This window comes from Gadus macrocephalus, chromosome 18 (assembly GCF_031168955.1).
Source record: "Gadus macrocephalus chromosome 18, ASM3116895v1".
NCBI lineage: Eukaryota > Metazoa > Chordata > Actinopteri > Gadiformes > Gadidae > Gadus > Gadus macrocephalus.
The window spans coordinates 18,240,251-18,262,778 of NC_082399.1; the positions used below are offsets into that span (position 1 = coordinate 18,240,251).

At 43.9% G+C, this 22,528-nt stretch overlaps 1 protein-coding gene and 2 long non-coding RNA genes across 4 annotated transcripts in view; 1 reads left to right on the forward strand and 2 right to left on the reverse strand.

Moving 5' to 3' along the window:
- LOC132446484 (glutamate receptor ionotropic, delta-1-like) overlaps positions 1-22,528 on the reverse strand; it is a 594,597-nt gene that overhangs the window by 416,230 nt on the left and 155,839 nt on the right. The window lies entirely within an intron of this gene.
- LOC132446534 (uncharacterized) overlaps positions 1-22,528 on the reverse strand; it is a 196,542-nt gene that overhangs the window by 32,933 nt on the left and 141,081 nt on the right. The window lies entirely within an intron of this gene.
- On the forward strand, positions 19,497-21,700 carry LOC132446390 (uncharacterized). Its single transcript, XR_009522829.1, has 2 exons — positions 19,497-19,794; positions 20,814-21,700. It is a non-coding gene; the product is annotated as an uncharacterized LOC132446390 (long non-coding RNA).

The following is a 22,528-nucleotide window of genomic DNA, read 5'->3' on the forward strand; positions in this document are numbered from 1 at the left end:
TGTATCACTCTTCCGTCTTTCACATGTAGTCATTTTGCTCTCTTCCTCTTCCTCCAACTAACGTCTGGGCCATCTCCCTTTCAAAATCTCTCTCTCTTACCATCCCCCCATTGCTTCTTCTTCTCATTTATGTCCCATTCTGTTACTGAGGATTCCCATCATGCACCCTGAGCGGCACTCTGGAAACCATGAAGCTGATGTTTGCTGGAGGAGGAGCCTGTTGTCTACAAACAGCAACAGGAGCAGGGGGTCAACAAAGATCCAGAAAGGACAGGAGCAGGGGGTCAACAGAGACTAAGACAGGAGCAGGGGGTCAACAGAGACTCAGACAGGAGCAGGGGGGTCAAAAGAGACTTAGACAGGAGCAGGGGGGTCAACAGAGACTCAGACAGGAGTAGGGGGGTCAACAGAGACTCAGACAGATCCAGGAGCAGGGGTTCAACAGACACTTAGACAGGGACAGAAGCAGGGGGTCGACAGAGACTCAGACAGGGACCAACCGATACAGGGTAGAGGACCCCCCTGGTGAAGTCCCACACCAGCCACCTCTACCTGGTAATTGTGTTGGATTGCATTTCTAGTTTGATACAGGAAAGCTGAAGCCTAAAACTATTCAAGATGAAGTGATGGACTTGGGTACATGGCAGTGCTACGTTGATCCTAGTCCAAATAGTGACTTAAAATGTGCAAAGTAAAAAGACACAATTTAGGAATAGATGCTAATCGACTAATTGCCCTCTGTAGGTTAAATGCTTGATATTTAATGAGTTGTTACTGGCTGTTTGGGAGTTACCAGATAACGTAAAATGGCTATCTGGATACCCCCACACAAACCTGATTGTAGCGAGTTGAGATGGCAAAAGCCTGTGCAGCAATAGAGATGTTTTTCCTTTTTGGTCAGGCTAGATTCACCAAAAATTAATCCAGCCAATGAAGAAATACTCAACTGTAAACAGCGGATATTATTGCAAGGAAGAATCATGGCTCCACTGGCCGAGTAAGGGAAAAGTGTTGCTTTGGGGTGTTTACAGAACACAACCCTCACACAAATATAAACATACACGTCACACTCACTCACACACACACACACACACACACACACACACACACACACACACACACACACACACACACACACACACACACACACACACACACACACACACACACACACACACACACACACACACACATACATAATCACAGACACACCCAATCACAATCGCACTTGGGCTTTTTCTTTGAGGCATTGTACATTTCTAGATGAACTCTCACAGACACACATGCACACAGGCAGCCACAAATTTTTTTTTTTAAAACACATTTACACTGCTGGCAGTTGACACAGACACACACACACACAGTTTTTCATCTATTCAGACTTTGTTTAAGAAGTCAACATACGGTTTACATAAGACACAATGAACACACACAAACACACACACACATACACACACCAGACCCACAAGGAAAAAGCCTTTTGAAGAAGCAGCAGCTCTCTGTGAAGGAGGCTGACGTTTGCAGCAAGTGGACCGGGCTCGTATTGTGCTCTTCAGGAACAGCCCTCCCCTGTCCTGCTGATGCTGGCTGTGTGGGGGCATGAGGCGGCTGGCCTCGCTGTACTGCCTGCTGAATGCACTGGACACATCCAGAGTAGTGGTAACGCATTGGAAGGGTCAAACACACACATGACCTACATACACAAACATACACACACACACACACACACACACACACACACACACACACACACACACACACACACACACACACACACACACACACACACACACACACACACACACACACACCTATATATACACACACACCTATATATACACACACACAGACACATACACACATTCACAATCGCAGAAACACATGCACCCACTCACACACACGTGTGACTTTCACTTTTTCGTAGCTCTCCATTTAGGGTAAAGAACAATTTTATTTAAAAAAAAAACATATTTGCATCAGAAGTAAAACAATATGTCAAATCACAGATGATTTGTTAACATTGAATTTACTTTGTTATTGTTTTTTAATAGCGCTGTGTATCTCACCAGTGCCCTGTACTACAAACCTCGCTGAACATACCCAGGCTTTCTTGGGAGAGCCTGGATCGACAGAGACGCAACTCGCGGTCAGAGATAAATGGTACTACGAAGCTCACTTAGGATTCGATTAGTCGAACCAGGATTTCCGCTTTAGGTTACTGTAAATGCGCGTTCACGTGAAAGGGGCGTTTATCACGTCATTTTACTCACCTTTACAAACTGGATAGATCAAGCAGTCTATTTCACTCAAGAGGAGAGATAGCCATAATGACCTCCTATGAGGAGTTAAAAAATCAGATAACAGCTGCAACTGTGTTATGTGCAACACAGTTGCACATGATAAGGCTAGGGAGGTGTGCTGGCAAAAAACAGCCTATAGTATAAATGAGTATAAGTCGAAATATTCTCCATATTGTCTATAAAATAAGTATGTCAAATGCAAAATCATTCGCCATAAGTCCAAATAGAGTGATGATGATTTCAAAATGCATAAGCAACGTCCAACCTGCCTTATTCGATAATTTAGGGAATTCACTTTAAATACACCCTTTGTAAGAAATGTATTGAATATGTTTTCAACCACTGAGAGGTAGCGGCGGTGGCGTAGTGGATTAGTATAAGACCCGAACGCCAGCAACCAGTGTTCAAATCTCACCTGTCCATCATCATGCCTTTTACTCCCATAGATGTGGTGCCAGCACGGCCTTGAGAATATGGGTACAAGTTCGAAATAAGTACAAAAATATAATTCCATAACCTTTAGTGAATGAGTTTTCCATATGCATGAGAATTGTGACTATTTAAGCTTCACATAATTGCGCGTCATTTGGGAGACGAACCCCGCACGCAGAAACTGACTGACGCGCTACCTCCACTCTAGCACTCTCTCACGGCGACACAATGTGCAACAGTGAGCATTGTCTACATAAGGTCCAACAAGGACGATCAATTAGTGAATACCCTCTGATGAGAACCTGTATCTCACATAAAGAATATTCTCAGGCAATGCCAAGGGATCGGTCCCAAAAGACCCTCTGTCGGAGAGACCCCTGTACGATTAGGGCTCTGAGAAAACCTGCTCCCGACCAGGTATGGTTGAGAGCATAAGTCACCATGGTGATACAGCGACGCTAAAAGAGATTGACTTTCATGTCCCAGCTAACCCAGGCTTTGAGCACAACATACCTTGCTAACCAACTGATCGAGGTTCGTAGTACAGGCCACTGGTAGAGCATTAATAGTGTCAGAGTTCAAGGTTGGGCTTGAATATTAAGCATCCAGGTGGTAACAAAACACTTTGAGTTCAGCGCCCTAACCCTGAGCTGCTTAGGCTACAACCAAGGCTGTGCACTTTAAAACAATAATATCACATTTACCTCACAATATATTTTAAAATACATGACATGGAACTTAAGTGTACATGAATGATTAAGCCTTAAGAAGTGGCATGAATTATTTTTGAAGACACTCTACGTAGTTTAAATGTATTAATGTGGTTTTGTTACAAGCATTTCCTTCTTCAAAGGCTCCCTTTTGCCAGTGCTACTCATCTGACTGCTCTCGGTCGGTGTGCTCAGTATAAATATGTAAGCTCCTCCGCATGGCAGGGCAAGATGTGAGTAGACCCGGGATGCACTCGCTCCCTAGAACTGTCGGCTCAGCTGTAGCGCTAAGCACTGAACTCTCTGCGGCTAAAGTAGAAGATCAGTCCTGTGAGACGAACTAAACACACACCATGGTTTAAGGAGTAAGCCAACAGTTTAAAGGAACAGAAAACATCTGTTTGACTCTTTTGAGGCCTTGGGTCATCCACGCACAGAGGCTCAAAACTCCTTATGTGCTGGCATCATCTCGAAATGGTAATGTATAAAACGACTGCCCTATATCATCGACTGAAAATGAAACAAAATTACACAATTCGAAACCCTGAAAGACTAAACATTACACTTTTTCAGCGTTACCGTCATTATCATCATCATCCTCATCATCCTCATCATCATCACAATTATCATCAACACCCTCTCTGAATGTAAGCCTTGTCCTTGAGGTAGGGGGGGCTTTAAGGCAGAATCCCATTAGCAGATAGCCTTGTCTGTTGGCAGATCCTAGCGTCCTATTGGCAGAGAGAGCCGTCCAGATGCCTCAGGGCCCGGGGGCCGTGTGTCAGCTGCCAATGACATTGATATCTAAATTATGCAATCTTGAGAACCGCACTATCCTCCTGTCCTCCTGTTGTCATATGATCATCCTGCCATCCTCCCCTCCAATCATCCTTCTCCCATGCTCCCTCTCTATACCTCTCTCTCTTCTCTCACACTCTATCTCCCTCTCTATATTTTCTCTCTTTTATCTCCCTCTCACTCTCTCTCTCTCTCTCACTCTTTCTCTCTCTCTCTTTTCATTTCCCTCTCTCTTTCTCTCATTCGGTATATCTAGCTTGTGTTCCTCTCCTCCACTTATCTAGCACTCCCCCTCCTCTTCCACCTCTGTCCTCCTCCCCCTCTCTCACTCTTCCTCTCCCCCCCCCCCCACAGTAGTCTCCCTTTAATCGCTGCCCCTCTACATTCAACGCTGCACTTTCTTTCAAGTATCTATTCCTTCCTCCCTTCCTTCATCTCTTCCTCCCCCCTTTAGTCCTCCCCACCCTCACTTTGTTTAAGTGGCAGATTCATTAACCCCCCTCCCTCCCTCCCTGCCTCTCTCCCTTCCTCCCTCCCTCACTCCCTTTATTCTCTTCCCATTTCCATCTACTCTTTCCTTAATCACTGTTAGTACCAGTGTCCCCCCCCCCCCCATTGTGTGTGTGTGTGTGTGTGTGTGTGTGTGTGTGTGTGTGTGTGTGTGTGTGTGTGTGTGTGTGTGTGTGTGTGTATGTGTGTGTGGGAGTATGCATGTTTGTTTGCATGTGTGTTTGTGTGTGGAAGTGTGCGTGTGCGTGTGTGTGTGTGTGTGTGTGTGTGTGGGAGTGTGCTTGTGTCTGTGTGTGTGAGCATGAACCTCAGTATGAACAAATTAGACTGACACACTTCCTGCGTGCCCTCAGGCCGAACATATTGTGGACGGCAGCTCTTCTGCTGGTCCGGCTCAGAGGAAACTACCGGTCTGGTCTGGCCTTGTGCCGTCCGACACCAATCTGGTTTCAGCTCCAGGCTTCAAATTAATAGAACCTCCTGTTTTTATTTTTTAATAAAAGGATAATCTAATAAACAATCCCCGGAGATGAGACCGTATTGTGAGACCACAGTAACGGGGGTGCACTGGATGGTTGTTTCTGAATCGTGTCGTCTTGTGCAGCGCAAGCGTTGAGCCAGGACGTGGAGAGAAGTGTTAGCATTGTCCTGCTGCAGAGGGTGAATGTGGTGAACCATGTGGAATGAATAGAGGAGAACATTAATATGGAAGGTCAAACAAATGACTACGTTACTATTAGGAACATTTAATCTTTTAATGAATTATTGTTGGGAGCAATGGTGTTCAATTTAATTTATTTAACACAAATCGTTTGATTGTACATCTTCTGTCTTAGTTTATTCATTTTAAATCAAATATAAACAAATATAACTTGTTTGTTTGTGTTTTGTTCTCCCTGATAACAAAAGCATGTTTCTTCACTGGGCAGCATACGATGTCACCCACCATCCTGTTCTCAGGGCCGTGCCCTCCACCGATCCACCTCTAGGCTAATCCTGGTGGAGAGCGACATGCTATTGTGTTAACACGGGCCTGCCAGCCAACACACCGGAATATTCTCGAGCAGCGCTGTGCCAGAAGGTCTGCTTCTCTGCTGCTCACATGCTTTGACCTCTTGACCCTGCACTTACAACCCTCCCCCCATCCCCCCCCCACACACACACTCCCCCCACCACACTCCCGGAGGCCCAAGAGTGTTGAGCGACTCTTTCAGTGGCACTAAAGAGGTGATTTGGGTCGCTTCCCCAAAGCCTCGTCCTCTGCTGGACTGTAAAATGGACCCGGCAGAGTGTCTGCAGCCCAACCACTCGTTTGTGTTTGCCTGGACATCGTTGGTCTTGTATATGTGTGTGTGTGTGTGTGTGTGGGTGGTGTGTGTATAAGTCTTTCTGTAAGTGTGTGCGTGTGTGTGTGTGTGTGTGTGTGTGTGTGTGTGTGTGTGTGTGTGTGTGTGTGTGTGTGTGTGTGTGTGTGTGTGTGTGTGTGTGTGTGTGTGTGTGTGTGTGTGTGTGTGTGTGCATGTATCTGTGTGTGTGTTTGTGTGTGTGTGTGTGTGTGTGTGTCGGTGTGTCGGTGTGTGTGTGTGTGTGTGTGTGTGTGTGTATGCATGTATCTAGGTGTGTGTGTTTGTGTTTGTTGTACGTGTGTAGATGTGTGTGTGTAGGTGTGTGTATGAGTGTGTGTGTGGGGATCTGCATGCGTGTAAAGGGAGTACTTCATTGGCCAGCTGTGGGAGCTACACATCAAATATCAACAGGATTCCATGAATAGGAAAACAACAATGATCATTGTCTGTGTGTTCCTGGGTGTTCAGTGGTAGTCTTCACATGTACATATGTCAGTTTGGAGGTTGACCACCATGGGTGTGTGTGTGTGTGTGTGTGTGTGTGTGTGTTTATGTAAATTCACTGAAATAATTTATTAAACCATCCATTCTAACCCCAGTAATCCAACATCTTTCCAATGTGTTTATTGTTTTTTGCTTGTTGTTTTTGTTCTGTCTCATTAAGTCACATATTAAACATATTCGCTAGACAATTCCTCCTATTCAGCTTTTTCCCTAGAATTAAACAATTCCAAATAATTGCTCGAGGGCAATGAGGCAACGTTGAGCCATTACCTCAGCGAAGCTGTTTTTCTAACTATGTATGAACCCAAAGGGTGTAGAAACACCAAAGGCATTTCTACCCAGAGTGCTGTGCAGCGCGACAGTTACACTCACAATGTCTCCCCGGCGCTTTAATTAGCGTGCGGAAAACGACAGCATTGTTTCCGACCCTGTCATCGAATGTGCGCTCAAAAGTTCACTAGATTAGAAGCTATGACTCCCAGCGTGCCCCCCCCAACCCTCCCCCCCAGCGTAATTTTTCTTCCATCGTAATTATTTTAAGCTTAAGGTGCATTATGGGTCAATGTTGGCAACCTTCATAAGAGCTTATCCTCTGTGATCCAAGTCGCAAGCCTGAGACTATTGTTTCATATGTGTGTGTGTGTGTGTGTGTGTGTGTTTGGATGTGTCTGTGTCTGCACATTGCATGCACGTCCATGTGTGTGTGTGTGTGTGTGTGTGTGTGTTTTTGTGTGTAAATCGCAGATTTTTGTGAGAGTTTATCGCAATTAAGGTGACATTTTGGTGCGGTACTTGAGTACTTGGAAGAACATTTCAGGTACAAAAGTATTGGTGATCACGCAAATGTTTTGCAGGCAGATAAGGGCTGAATTAGTCTGAATGCAGTTTATTAGAAAGTTCAAGGCTGCCAAGACGTTTTCTTCCAATAAAGCCGTTTCACCTTTAAAGACCTCGGTTTATTACGTATCAAGGGAAACCAAATCTTAATTCAAAGCTTATATAAGGATTGTTCTCGGACAAGAATGAATGAGGGGATAAGGACCCAAAGGAGATAGACATACCAACCATGGATGAGGGCGGGTTGCTCAAAGTCACATTGATATTATTTTGAAGACAATGTAGAAGACAAATGTCTGCAGCTTAACCTGTAGGAACCCTTTAGCAAAAGGAACCCTCACCCCTACCTTCACATTTGTATCTGGTTCTACCGGATGTCCCTATGCAGAGAAGCATCTGGTAAGGTTCCGAGTTCGATCCCCAAATGTCTGCACAACTTGGGCACACTTGAATCAATATCAAACTGCTACTATGGAATGACCTGAAATACATTCTCTGACTTACTGTGGTGGTCCAATATTCTGTCATTCCTCCTCTTTACCGTCTCTCCTGTTGCCCCGTCCTAAGAGGCACAAAACGGCCCCCAAACATACAGATTCAAAAATAATAAATAGTAAATAAACAGCACATCACTACACTCTAAACATGCACTCTTATGGTCCCCCCCACGCCAGAACCAAAACAGCATTCAGAAGGTTCCAGAGAGGCGTACCGTATCCCTGTGAGGCCTGCCACATCAGGTGGCTGCTCTCTCTTTCCTCTTAAGAGTCCTTTTGCTTTCTGAAGCCTGTGTTGTGCGCTATCTCTCGTGGGAGGGCCGCGCAGCCATAAAACTGCGTAATGAAACCCTCAGATTCGTCCGTCACACGCAGCTCGCTGAAATTTGATCCGTCTTGATGGAATATAATGCACCGCCGAGGGAGCTGTTTCCCTCCGAAATTGCAAATCTGCACTCAGCACAAGGAGTGTGAATTATTGCATTTGTGTGTCGGTGGGTGTGGGTGTGTTTGTGTGTCTGTGTGTGTGGGTGGGTGGGTTGGTGTGTGTATGTGTGTTTGTGTGTGCATGTGTGTGTGTGTTTGAGGCTTTGTGCGTGTGTGTGTTTGTTTATCAGGAAACTGTCGGAATGGAGGGAGAGAGATTAATCAAAATTTAGTGAGGGAGTAAGATAGAGAGAGGTAGTAAGAGGGAGAGAGAGAGGGAGAGAGAGTCAGAGAGAGAGAGACAGAGAGAGAGAGAGAGAGAGAGAGAGAGAGAGCGAGAGAGAGAGAGAGATGGTAAAAAAGTCAGCGAGAACAATCGGCGATTGTCTGAAGATAGGGGATAGTCGCAGACCGCTTTGAATATTTGGGATAACATGGAAACAACTTTGCCCGAGAAAGACAAGAAGAAAGAGAGAAGGGAGAAAGAGAGAGAGGGACAGTGATGGTGAGCGAGAAAGAGAGAGAGAGAGAGAGAGAGAGAGAGAGAGAGAGAGAGAGAGAGAGAGAGAGAGAGAGAGAGAGAGAGAGAGAGAGAGAGAGAGAGACAGTGATAGTGAGAGAGATAGAGAGAGACAGAGAGAGAGGGACAGTTATGGTGAGAGAGAGATAGAGAAGGGAGAGAGAGAGGAGAGAGAGAGAGAGAGAAAGAGAGAGGGAGTGATGGAGAGAGAGAGAGAGAGAGAGGGAGTGATGGAGAGAGAGCGAGAGAGAGAGAGAGAGAGAGAGAGAGAGAGAGAGAGAGAGAGAGAGAGAGGAAGAGAGAGAGATGGTGAGAGCGAGAGAGAGAGAGAGAGAGAGAGAGAGAGAGTGTGACCAGGACAACTTCCTGGTAACGGAGAGAGAGGAGTAGAGGAGGAGGCAGACGGAGGGAGATTGTTCCTGGGTTGTTGTTGTTTTTTTGTGTCTCTGCAATGGCTGCCGCTGCACGCCCCCACAACCTGTCACGGCCGCCTCTCCGTCGCATCGGGGGAAACATACTGAAATCAGATCCCTCCATCACGTTAGACAGAGAGGAAGGGACAGTGTGTGTGTGTGTGTGTGTGTGTGTGTGTGTGTGTGTGTGTGTGTGTGTGTGTGTGTGTGTGTGTGTGTGTGTGTGTGTGTGTGTGTGTGTGTGTGTGTGTGTGTGTGTGTGACGGTGTGTGTGTGTGTGTGCGTGTGCGTGTGTGTGTGTGTGTGTGTGTGTGTGTGTGTGTGTGTGTGTGTGTGTGTGTGTGTGTGTGTGTGAGGGAGGGAGGAAGATAGGGACAGAGAGAAATAGAGAGGGGGAGAGAGAGAAAGAGAATGAGTGAGGGAGATATAGAGAGGGATAGAGGCATAGAGCTGCTGTGTTACAAACTAACTTGAATCCATTTCACTGCATCGATGACATTGCACTTTACATACGTTCACTTCACACGCATGCAGACATTCTCACAAGCGCACACTCACAAATTCATGGCAAGGGAGGGAAAACTAACATGTAGAGAGAGATAGAGAGGTATTAATGAGAGGGAGAAAGATACAGGCAGAAATATGAGACTGGATGTTCAGAATCAGACAGAGATAGACAGAATAATGTATTTTCAGAGATAGAGAGGGAGGAAGAGAGAGAGAGATAGAGAGACACATCAACATATAGTGAGGGAGAAATGGCTGTTCAGACAAAGAGCGAGAGTGCATTAGTCACCAGCAGCTCTCCGGTGCAGACAGTCTGCTGTCACCAGGCACAAATCCCATCCCGCTAAGGTTGATGGATCCTCCAAATTGACTTACGCCATCCAGCTTTTTTGTTATCCAACCCTGTCGCCTCACAGGCCACCACCCCCCCCCCCCCCCCCCCCCCCAGCACAAACATGCCCGACACACAACTACAACCTCCATCACCACCATCACCACTTTTCCCACAACAACACCTTCAAGCTGTGATTCTGCATAAAGTCAGGGGAATCCCTGACAGCCAACTAAGAATGGAGTTTGAAAGTTGCTCATTCATGCATATTTCTTCTTCAAGGACTGCATATATGATATACAGATATATACACAGTATATATATATATGATATATATGCAGTCAGTTTATGGAGTATATACCAGTATATGGGATATTTATGATTGATATACAAGATAAGATTGAATGATAAAAGATAGTTCTTTCTCCAAGAAGGGAAGTATGTGTGTCACAGCACAAATGAAAGGGCAGCAACAGAAATTAAAAGGAGATCAAATATACAGTGCATAGCGTATGGTTTCCATGCCGTATCTGCAGCCCAGGCATTCCACTGGATCTGTCTTTAAACACTACAGTGCTGACCAGCCCAGCAGGGCTCCTCCAGTGATGCCAGGATTGTTTGAACTAGGGCTGAGGGAGGGTCAGCCCAGGACACATTAGCAGCGGTTAGTCGTTCGACTTCTACCGTCCGCTACTGCCGAGTCAGCACGAAGCAGAGGGCGGACCACCGAGATGACAGACTGCCAAACAGATAACTTGCCTCCGGGGGCTATTTCAGCCGCTGGAGGCAAGTTATCTGTTTGGCAGTCTGTCATCTCGGTGGTCAGGTGAGAGTCTTCCTTAGTTAAATCCTCCCTTTGGATGTGCTAACCAGACTCATTAGATCAGATTGTATTTTTACTATAATGCATAATACAATTCAGAAAACTTGATTTGTCCCTAAAGCTGTAATTTGTGGCACAGGGTTCCTTGAAACGCTCCAATTAGAGTTCAGGGCGAGATCACATGGTTTTTGGTCTAAGAGCCGGCGGGGATTGGGCCAGCACAGCGGGGTTAGCAACTGGTCTGGTTTCCCTTGTCCCTGAGAGAGAACTAGAGGGAGCTTCAGTTTAACGCCTTCTCCGGAAGACGGTGCTCTCCGACAGGACCATCTCATCTCTGCTCGGTGTAATTGGGGATGAGGCTTAGGCCAGAGGGATGAGCTCCCCCTACTGGCCCCTCCAACACCTATACAAGCACCAACTGCTCTCCCGTCCTAAGATGGACCCGGCCAGCGCTACTTAACGACTACTTTTATTATTTGTATCTATTGTCTGTGTTTCAAGATGGATTCCTGATCCGCTGTGAACCAAACATACAAATAAAGTAATCTTAACCTGAACCCTTACATTGGCATCGTCATTAACGATGCCAATGTAAAGTAAAGTATAGTTCGGTGTCTGATGGCATTTTTGTTGTATTTGTAGCAGTCATTTCTTCACCTATATTAAGGGGTTGATTATATTTGAACTGCAATCAAGAGAGATTGCAGTTCAGGGTGAGCCAGTGAAACAGAAAAACTTTCAAACACAGAAAATTACCTTTTTATTCCCACTCAACAATCCTTTTCTATGCAGTTAAGTACTGAAACATGCAAAGGACTCACAAATTACAGGAAGTATCAAACCGCCATTTTCTTTAACTTAATGTTTGTGTGATCGCCTTTCTTATGCTGAATGATTCACGTTCACTGCTGGCAATGCAGCGACGGTAGAAACAAGGGCAGAATGAGGTGGGCACGGTCTTCTTCAAACAAAAAAATTCCTGTTTGGTTCTCATGTTTCTGTCCAGGGACTCTTAAATAGGCCCCTTTTACCATAGCCAATTATCCCCCACTCCGGCTGCCATAATGGGTGTCAACAGCCACTTAAGCGGCGTGTGGCACTACACTCCAACCTGACGATACCCACAATGCATTTGTGGGAGGGGGGGTGGCATGGTGCACCTCTGACACGCCGCCCTGCTGTTGAGCAGCACCCCTCGAGTCTCAGTGGTTTCCAAATCAAAGGCGGCCAGCTCTGTGCTGGTCGCTCTGCTGGCTGCACCCCAACTACCTCCTCCCGGTTGTTCAATCAAGTGGTGGACTTGGAAGGCGGTTCTGTTCCATTGCTTTTCCAAACACCATGGCTTGCTCATGGCTAAGTGATCTGGATTGGCTTGTGTAGAGATGGTAGCGGTGGTTCTGGCAGCAATGCAGGCTTTTGATCTATTTGGCATGGTGTGAAATGAATGTTGCATCCATGAGAAAAAACACGTTACAGGGATATCTGGAGTGCAGTTTAACGAAGTCAGTTGAGAATTGTAGGGCCTCTGAAGGTCCTTTTCCTCATTTCCCAAGCAGTCCATGAACTGTTGAGTCATTTGGGTGATGCAGCTGCAGCTGCTTAAGGTGCATGTAAGGGTTTTTAGTCTTCATCAAGCCTGCTTCCAGGTAAGTCAGTATCAGGCAGGATATTGCAGTGGCTAAGGTATCCGATTCCCATACTCCCAGCTGAAGTATTCGGTTCAATCACTAATGTGTCCAACCTACGTGTAGGCATCCTCTAGCAAAATGACCTGTAGCTGTATAAACACAAAGTCACTTTAGATAAAAGCTCTGCAAATGACTTAACGATAAAAATGTCCAAGGGCAATGACAGGGCACAGCTAGCTCGTCTTTGTCTGGGAGTTCAGCGCCGTAGCCGATGCACATTGTCCTTCGTTTCTCGTCTACCTCCTGAGGACACCCAGGATCCAGCTTATCACAAATAGCCTGCTAACCTGTTCCGCAGCTCAATGTCAAAACAACTATTTTCTTCCTTGAGCATGGACAGAATAAAGCAAAGACAAAAACACTCTGCAACGTTCCCGACTCGCTGCAGTTAAAAGACTCTGACACGGTATGCGAACATCTTGGAGCAAAAATTAATGAACTCTCATCCGGAGCCAATACAGCAACCTTTGGTTTGTTACATGGTATGTCTGTTTTAAAGTAACCTGCTTTTCTGAAAAACACAGATATATATAGGTATATTGATATCGATGTAATGTTACACACATTACACACATGCCACATTTATATACATACATTTGTAAATTGCTCGGCAGGCAGGTTGCCAACTGTACCTTCTGACATATTACCGGTGTAAATTTGTTTGAGAGAGAGAGAGAGGGAGAGAGGGAGAGAGGGAGAGAGAGAGAGAGAGAGAGAGAGAGAGAGATATACATTTTTAAACCGAGAGGTATCCACGTGTAGTTTTGTGAAAAATAAAAAAAATTGATGTGCACGTGTGTGTGTGTGTATATTTTCTGGTGTGCCTGTGCAATACATGAACACAAGTGTGTGTGTGTCCAAGAATGGCAAAGACGGAGCTGTTGAATGCCAGCACACCTCCCAGGGTTGTACATAATGGATGAACCATCACAGCGAGTGGAACACACGAACCCTGGACTCATTTCAATTCGCCCCAAACGTTGCTATTTATAGAGAAGTTTTAAGGAGCGAATGGAGGTTTGAGATGTGCGGGGGTTTCAAGGAATTCAAAACATCTATTCGGTTAGAACTTTTTTCTGGCCAACGGCTATGATGTGAGAACAAGTGGATCGCCTATTCTTGTGATTCACACCCTCTCCATCTTAAAAAACCATCAGCAAGATGTCACGGTTCTCAGTGCCGCTACCCATCTGGCTTGAGACTCACTTCATCAGCTCTTGGTTAAATTACTGTTCTTAATTAAGGCGATTAGGTCGACACTGAAACATTTCTGAATCTGTATACCCTGGGAGTTTTTCAAATGTTCTGGAGGGCTGCCCCAAGGACAGCTGACTTTCTCATTCGCCAAATTAAAACGTCAATCACAGCACCTTAAACCCACCAACGGTGTCTAGTAACTATGCTAATTTGCACGTCATTTATATCCTAACCAAAAACTCCATAATACTGAGTTTGTCTTACAGTGGTTCAAAGATTACATTACATTTTCATAACATAAGTGCTCTTGGAGCAGGGACATTACTTTAAACATAAATATCGAATGAAACATGACCTTTAATATTCATCCTGACGAATGCCTTCGGTGTGCTGCGTGCAAGCATAAGAAATAAAGTAGTCTGCTCCGACGCTCCGACGTCACTGCTCTGGAATAATTCGGGAGTTATTGAAATCCTTACTAATGCAAAACAAATACAAAATGAAACACACACACTGCCGTCCAACAGGAAATGTACAGGGGGATGAGTGATCAATGCGTAGTCCCTCCTGAAAGTCGAGAGCAACAAGCGAAGCCTACAGAACACAACCTATTACACAAGGTCAGAAATAGACCAAGTAAATAGCTGGTTCAATTTGACAAAAGGGCGACACTGTGTGAAGTGCAGCTACTCTGAATGTGCTTGGAATGAGCTTATTAATAAGGAGAATATTTTTCTTACAACCATGGTTTAGAGTTCAACCTTTTGCTCATTAACCTGCGCTTGAATCAAGCCTCAACATGGAAAACATTAACACAATTAAAGGCCTAAACAATAAAGTGCAAACAAGCAAGGTAAAAAAGTACTAATGAAGGGAACCCTGACAAAAGGCTGAGATTAAACATTGTTCATTGGGCATGAACATATATTCATTAGCATTAAGAAATCACCATTCTACATGTTGGCATTGTGTAAGCATCACTTTATAGGCTCATGTTTTGGTTGTACTGTCTGAACACTAATACATGGAGACAAAAAAAACAAGAGCTAATAAAAAAGAATGTATAATGAAGCTAATAAAAAAGGTAATAAATTATTCATATTGCTCTCCTCCTATTCATCTCTCTTCCGTTCCCCTTCTTTTGCTGTCCAGTTCTTATTTTATTAGCTCTCAACCCCCCATCATTCCTCTCCCTTCCCTGGCATTCCTTCTTACCAGCCCCACCACAATGTGCAGAACACACCTTCCAAATCATTCTGTTCTCTGCCACCGTCTCTAATTCACCCTCCTCTCCACACACTGCATATTAATTCCACTGCCTTCATTAGGAGGGTGAATGTGTGAACGCGATAGCTGGCTGACTTGTTGTGTGTATGTGATGTCCGCACATGAACCATTTTTTTTTATGGATGCATATTTTGTGTGCATGGACCGAATCGTACCCATGAAATATGGGTAACAATGACTATGCTGTTCAGAGGAGGAGAATGTTTCACTGTAACCGACATCATTAGACAATTAAGGTAGCTACTGTATAGGGAATTAGACTAGTATTCCACCTAACAGAAACAACACACAGAGCCATCCAACCACGCATCAACGTTCACCTTGAACATTATAAAGAGTTCTGCTCTTAACCATGTCTACCTATGTGCACAATTCCCAATTCACACAGTTCTCTGAATCGTTCTGCTCACCGGGACAGTCACATACTCTTGTCTCTCTAGCCACGTAGGGACCATGTGATCTGATGCACATCAAGGAGAATGTTCCTAGCAGTTGGCACTGTTCCCAGAACTGGGTCATGTGTGGTAAGAGAGATAAGAGAGAGAGATAGAGAAACTCCATAATAATAAATGAAAAATGAAAATAAAACTATTAATTTACCCTCGTAAATCCTTCCTTGTGTCACTTAAAGATTAACGGTTGTATGTGGATTCTGTGGAACATGTATGTTCTAAGATTTCTCACATGCACAAAAGTGGTATTCTCGGGTCGGACGGCCTCTGATGTACCAGGAAATGAGACTGCTTATCCCTGTAGGGATAAGCAGGCACTGTAGGCAATGGACCCAGGGTAGTTATAGGTCTCTCTCTCTCTCTCTCTCTCTCTCTCTCTCTCTCTCTCTCTCTCTCTCTCTCTCTCTCTCTCTCTCTCTCTCTCTCTCTCTCTCTCTCTTCAAACAAAGCCCTCTGTTTCAGGTTCAAATACTGTTGTTCTGCTATCAATACCGTTTTGATGTCACCCGAGTACCAGCTCACATGGGCAGGAGTTCAACAGTGTTCGGCTGTGACGGCAGACAGTGAAAGGTTTGAGTCGGACCGTATCAGAGAGCTAGCAACACACAGCTAGTCTGAAGTCATGCTGGCTAGACCCATGACCTTATTTACTACAGTAAGCTAGTGTTTGTTCAAACAAACTGTGAAAACTCTAGGGATTTGAGGAGGGAAGATGCATATATCGGAGAGATAATATGGAAAGATAAGAGCAGAATAAAACATTAGAATACAAAATGGAGGATTAAGGAGCAGGAGCTATAAGGGAGTTCCGATGTGTGCGTTTACAGATGTGGTGCCTTTCTCTTTTCTTAAATTTCTTCTTCGATTACCCCTTCGATTTCAGAATTATTATTTCTTTACATTCTGAGTCATGGATTTGGGGGAGAAGATAAGAGGGAGGGCTGGGCTTTGAGAAAAGTATTATTTGTCAGAGGAGTCGCAGTTAATTTGGTTTTGAAGAGGGTCCCTGTGGATACACCCATAGAGACAGAGAGAGAGAGAGAGAGAGAGAGAGAGAGAGAGAGAGAGAGAGAGAGAGAGAGAGAGAGAGAGAGAGAGAGAGAGAGAGAGAGAGAGAGAGAGATGGGCGTGTACTGTACGTGAGCATCCATGCAAATGATCCCATTATACACGTTGTGTGCGTGGAGAGAGAGGTATGGAATAGGCTTTTCTGTTGAAGAATGGATGGAATTACCCCCGAACACTGCGGGTAAAGCCAAATAACACAGTGGCCAAGTATGCAACTTAAATCACTGCGAGGAGCAACATGACCTTTGAAGAGACCCAAACAAAAGAGAGCCAGTAATGACTTTGTACTTGGAAGGGTCTGAGTAGGATGCTATTGAAGTAACTTCTCTTAGCTCAATAAATACATTCATATATATATATATATATATACATATATATATATTAGTGCTGTCAAGCGATTAAAATATTTTATGTCATAGTTAACTCACGCTTAATCGCGATTAATCGCAAATCTTTTTCTATGCTAAATATCCCTTGATTTCTTTGTCCCATTAATTGTTCTAATTTGAATGTTCTTATCAACATGGTGAAGTGCATCGGCTTGCCTTGTGCAAATGTGTTGTGCAAAACAACATTGGCAGATACTGATCAAAACAGGACGATACAAAAAAAAAGCCTATAGTGCAATTTAACGATGAACATACAAACATACTGCCTTGAACATAGCAGTCAGGCTACTGCTTCTTTTTTTGAGCAAAAAAAAAAAGAAAAATGCGTTAATCGCGCGATAAAAAAATGAACGCCGTTAAAAATTGATTTGTGTTAATGCCGTTAATAACGCGTTTAACTGACAGCACTAATATATATATATATATTTATATTAATTGGAGGGTGGCCCCTCCAATTAATCGACCCCTTACCCTGGCAGTTGTGAATGCATGCCCTAGCAAGGCGATCAGTGAACATTAATATTTCTCCATTACATGAATTAATCCAACACAGAGTTTGACAGAGATTATAATTCTGGAAAGAAAGCCGAGACCATCGAGTTACGTAATGAGTTTCACAGATGTTTGTAATAAACAGAGGGGTTTCTGGAATAAGGATGGGAAATACAATGTGTTTACGATGCAGAGTCTGAAAAGTGTTTTATGGTGTCAGAGAGAGAGGGAGACGTGAAAGTCTACTTCGATTTGCATTAAATCAGCCACTTCTACAGAGCTATTTCCCTCCACATCTACAGAGCGGAGAGGGGAGTTGATCAGTAATGCTTATTCCATCCCTGATAGAGCCATGCTCTTAGCTCTGATTGTGCCGTATTGATTTTGGTTTCAGGCATTTAAATGGAAGGCCACTGAAGCTGGGTAAGGAACCTATTTCTCTCCCCCTCTCTCTCTCTCTCTCTCTCTCTCTCTCTCTCTCTCTCTCTCTCTCTCTCTCTCTCTCTCTCTCTCTCTCTCTCTCTCTCTCCACCATCAGAGCATTGGAAGCAGTGGAGAGTGGAGGGGACAAACACACAAATAGTAGCGCCTAGCACAAGTAAAAGAGCCTCTACGTCCTGCTTCCTTTCCATATGTCTTTTTTTAAAGCCTTTTTCCTCGCCTCCATTTGTATTCTGCTGCTTATTTTCCGAGCCCTACTTGAACACCTTATTTTCTTTGGATGCTTCTGTTGCAGGCCGTTTTATCTCAAGTGATGGAAACAGAGTTCCTTGGTGGACTGAAAGATCTTGGTCGGGCCAAAATAAAAATAATAAAACAACAAATATAAATATACCTGCATGCAGCAATGTGGGTGTCAAGCATAATGGGACTCGATGAACTAATTCTGCCGGACGGACTTAATCGGCTAGGTGGCTACATGACGACCGTCTCGATAATCGGTAATAACGACGGCTGGTGGAATGAACTAGAGCATTATGCGAGTATGCGTCAATGTTTACCAAATGGAAAAATGACCCTACCTAGTGGTTAGGGCGCATTATCGTCTGCCCGACAGAATAAGACTATGAGCCAAGTTTGGTTTGGATGCATGAAGACCTTGCAGAGAAATTAGCTCACTTCCTGTTTGACGTCCCCCTGAGATCGAAGGTCACCAAATCGTTTGGATGTCCCCAGAATGATGTCATGAGTCAAGTTTGGCTATGATATGTTAAGCTTGGTCTGAAGATCATATATGGCAAGTTAAATGATGATTGGACATAATATAGCAAGTTTGGCTATGATAGGTTAAAGAGTTGCTGATAACAGGTTTACTCCCTGTTTGGCAGCTTTGCCGTCAAGTTTGATTGGCTGTGACGGCCAAACGGTTTTGAATTAGAAAAAGCTGTTGGGCAGGTTTGTTTGGCTTGGTCTGAAGATCATATAGGGCAAGTTTAATGATGATTGGATTATTCTGTGGCCTGTGGATATGTAATGTTGATTTTGACAACTTTCAACATGGCGGCAAATTTCTGATGTTCCAATGGGAAATATTTCATGAGCAATATGGGGCGGTTTGAGAGTATCAGCAAACATAGAAAATTTGTTCGAAATATACTCATGTGACGAGAGAGGAGTTAAAACACTTCTTTGTTAATTATAGCGCCCCTAGAGGTCAATGGTCACCAAATACATTGAGTGTCCCCTTGATGATGGGTCATGGGTCTATGTACCAAGGTTGGTTATGATATGTCAAAGGGCTGCTGAGTTATTGGCTTACTTTCTGTTTGGCGACTTCACAGTCGAATTTGATTGGTTGGAGCGGCCAAACGGTTTAGAATTTGAACAATAATTCATTGTTTTGTATCAAGCCTGGCCTAAAGATCATGTGTGCCAAGTTTTGAGATGATTGGACGAGATTTGTGGTAGCATTTTGAAGGTTTTTGACATAAACCAAGATGGCGGAAAATCCATCATGGCGCAAAACGACGACATAGGCTGTGTCCCAATTCCTAGGACGCATCCTTCGAAGGCTGCATTCGAAGGATGCGTCGATGCAGATTGCGTCACAGCGACGCGCCAAGTGCTGTCCCAATTCCAAGGGTCCTTCAAATGCGGCCTACGAATGCAGCCTTCTTTTCCCGGATTTGAAGGATGCATCGGCTGTATCCTTCACGGCCCAACGTATCCCAAGATCCTTCACGGCCCAACGTATCCCTCCCAAGATTCATTGCGCACTCAATCAATGGAGATGGCAGAGAATGGCGATTTAAGTTCTGCATTTAAATGTAAGTATTTGGTTTCTAGTCACTCAAGTATTTCACGATACAAATGTTAAAAAAAACAAGGGCCCTTAAAACTTTTTTCATTAAAGTAATAGGCAATATAAGTAAGGTAACGTTACAGTTAGTGACGCTGTAACGTTAACTAAGAACACCCGTTAAGCCCTATAGTTTCAAATTTAAGAGGTTAAAATGGTTATATTTACCGAAATTGTGGCGATTATATAGATAATTTGCTATTCTGTAACGTTAGATAAATGGACCAACGCGAACACAGGTTGTGGACCCTGGTTTTCAGACCGTAACGTTACAGACGTTGGGATTGATTACACAGTTAACTTGGTTATTTTGCTATTTAAGCTGCTTTTGTTTGGTAGTGTAAAGCAAAACTAATTCTAACATTTGGTTTTGGTTTAGGGAGCCAGCAGCATACTGCTCGATTTAAGTGTGGCTTGGGGGTAAAGAAACAATAGTTTATTTATATCGTAAGTTAGTTTATAAAAATTATTATAGGCCATTTATATATCTTCATTTGACCATCTTTTAAAGGTTAGTTAAATTAGCCCTCATTAAACAGCAGGACGGATACAACATCCCCAGAAATCGTTTACTACGATGTCCTATTTTGGGTTATTAAAGAAAGAAAGACAAAAAAAGTCACAGCTCGCATCAGTACTAGAGAGCACTAGAAAAACACACAAAGAAAAAGGGTGTTTTGACTTCTACTGGTTGTCTTATTATTATGGGCTTCATATAGGATGAGGGCTAATTTAAATGTAACCTTTACAGGATGGTCAAATATATAGATTATAAATGGCCTATTGTTAACATGGGCTATTAACATGATTGATAAATGTGTCTCTTGTTTTCTCTGATTAATAATGTCTCTATGTTTAGGACAATTCTGGAGGAAATAGGCCTGCAGGGGAAGGTGACTCCCCCGCAGGCAAAGAAAAACTTTTGCTGAAATTTGTTTTGATACTGCTCTTGTTGTTAACTGCCATGATTGATTTCCTCTGCCTTAGGATTGCAAGTATCCAGGGTCAGGAGAGGGGGTAGGTGGGAAACCCTCTGCTGCCACTTGGCCCTGGTTTGTCCCCATGGATAAGGTATTGGATTGGGACAGAGGCATTCCACCAACCCCCCTGTCCTAATTGCCTCCATCCCTGAGAACACACCAGGGCCAAGTACAGCAGTGGTGGATCAGGAGGTTGAGGACAAGGATCAGGAGGAGGAAAGACAGCGAGGGCCAAGGTCCAGAAAGAGGGACAGAGAGGAAGACATGTTCCAGAGTCGCTCACTATCTTCCGAAAAGGACTCAAGATTCACCTGTTCAGAATCCACCTCGACTGCATAGCCACCCTCCCCCTTCTGGCAACCATTGTACACTGTGTTGTATTGTATTGTATTATAGTACTTAACTGTGTAGCAACTGCAGTAGCTGCTATCATGGCTGTAACACGGGGCCTAGCGATTGTGGTACTTGCACTTGGTTCTATGAACATCCTTTCTGTACCGACAGCGATATATTGATGCACTTCTTATGACAAATGTACTTATTGTAAGTCGCTTTGGATAAAAGCGTCTGCTAAATGTAAAATGTAAATGTTCCAGTTAATAAAAGAGGACATGAGGCTACAAAGGGAGGCAGAGGAGAGAAGAGCCCAGGAAAGCAGGGAAAGAATGGATAGGTTTTTCTAAATTTTGGAGCGTTTGGTGGACAACTTATGTTCTGTTATATTTAACACATTGTTTATTATTATTTACATATTTATTGAAACTAACTTATTTAACTAACTTTTTTGATTAACTATTTATTAAAACCCTTACTAACTTTTTTGTATTGACTAATGTATTCGTATATAACTTATAAAACATATATACAACAATAAAACTATTTACAACAAACATTCATGTGACTATTTACAACAATTATTATAAAACTACTATACACAAAAACATAATGATCAATAATATTTTTTGTTGGTTTATTTTTTTCGCGCTGTCCGGTTTAACTTCTGTTTACTAACAGGTCAGTTCAGCTGTCAGGGTTGCTAGGTGACAGGAGCAGCGCGTGGTCACGCAAGTGAAAGGGCGGTAACGGTTTGTTACGTAAACCAGAAATGCTCCGTAGGCTAGACCGTCCCATTTCTTCGGCCTTCGGATTGTCCTTCGTGGTCTACGAAGGCCGCATCCTTTGAAGGACGCGGTCTACGAAGGATGCGTCCTATGAATTGGGACACAGCCATAGTGCGTTGAGCTCAGCTTGGCCCAAGAAATCTGATGATATCTTGTTTGTGAATATTGGATGAATGGGTCGAAAGTTATAAACATGAATGCATGTCAAACTTTGACCTGTTGGTGGCGCTAGAGCTGTTGGGCTAGCGACCTCAAATTTGCTTCATGGGCTAATGGGACTGTTCTGCCAAATTCACCAAGGCGTTCTATGGGCTTCCATAGACTCCCATGGAGGTAAAATAATAATAACAAACAGTACGAAAACAATAGGTTGTCTCGGAACTAGTTTTTTTGTATCTATACCTACCCCTTCTCTACTCAGAAAGAAAGCCCTGCGTTGAAACCTAGTCAGCTGAAGGCTGCTCCTTGGTTAGAGCGGCCTCCTGATTGGAGCAGTAGCAGCAGTGGTAGCGCCTCTTTAGGCAGACTGCTACTGGAGCAGTAGCAGCAGTAGTAGCGCCTCTTTAGGCAGACTGCAACTGGAGCAGTAGCAGCAGTAGTA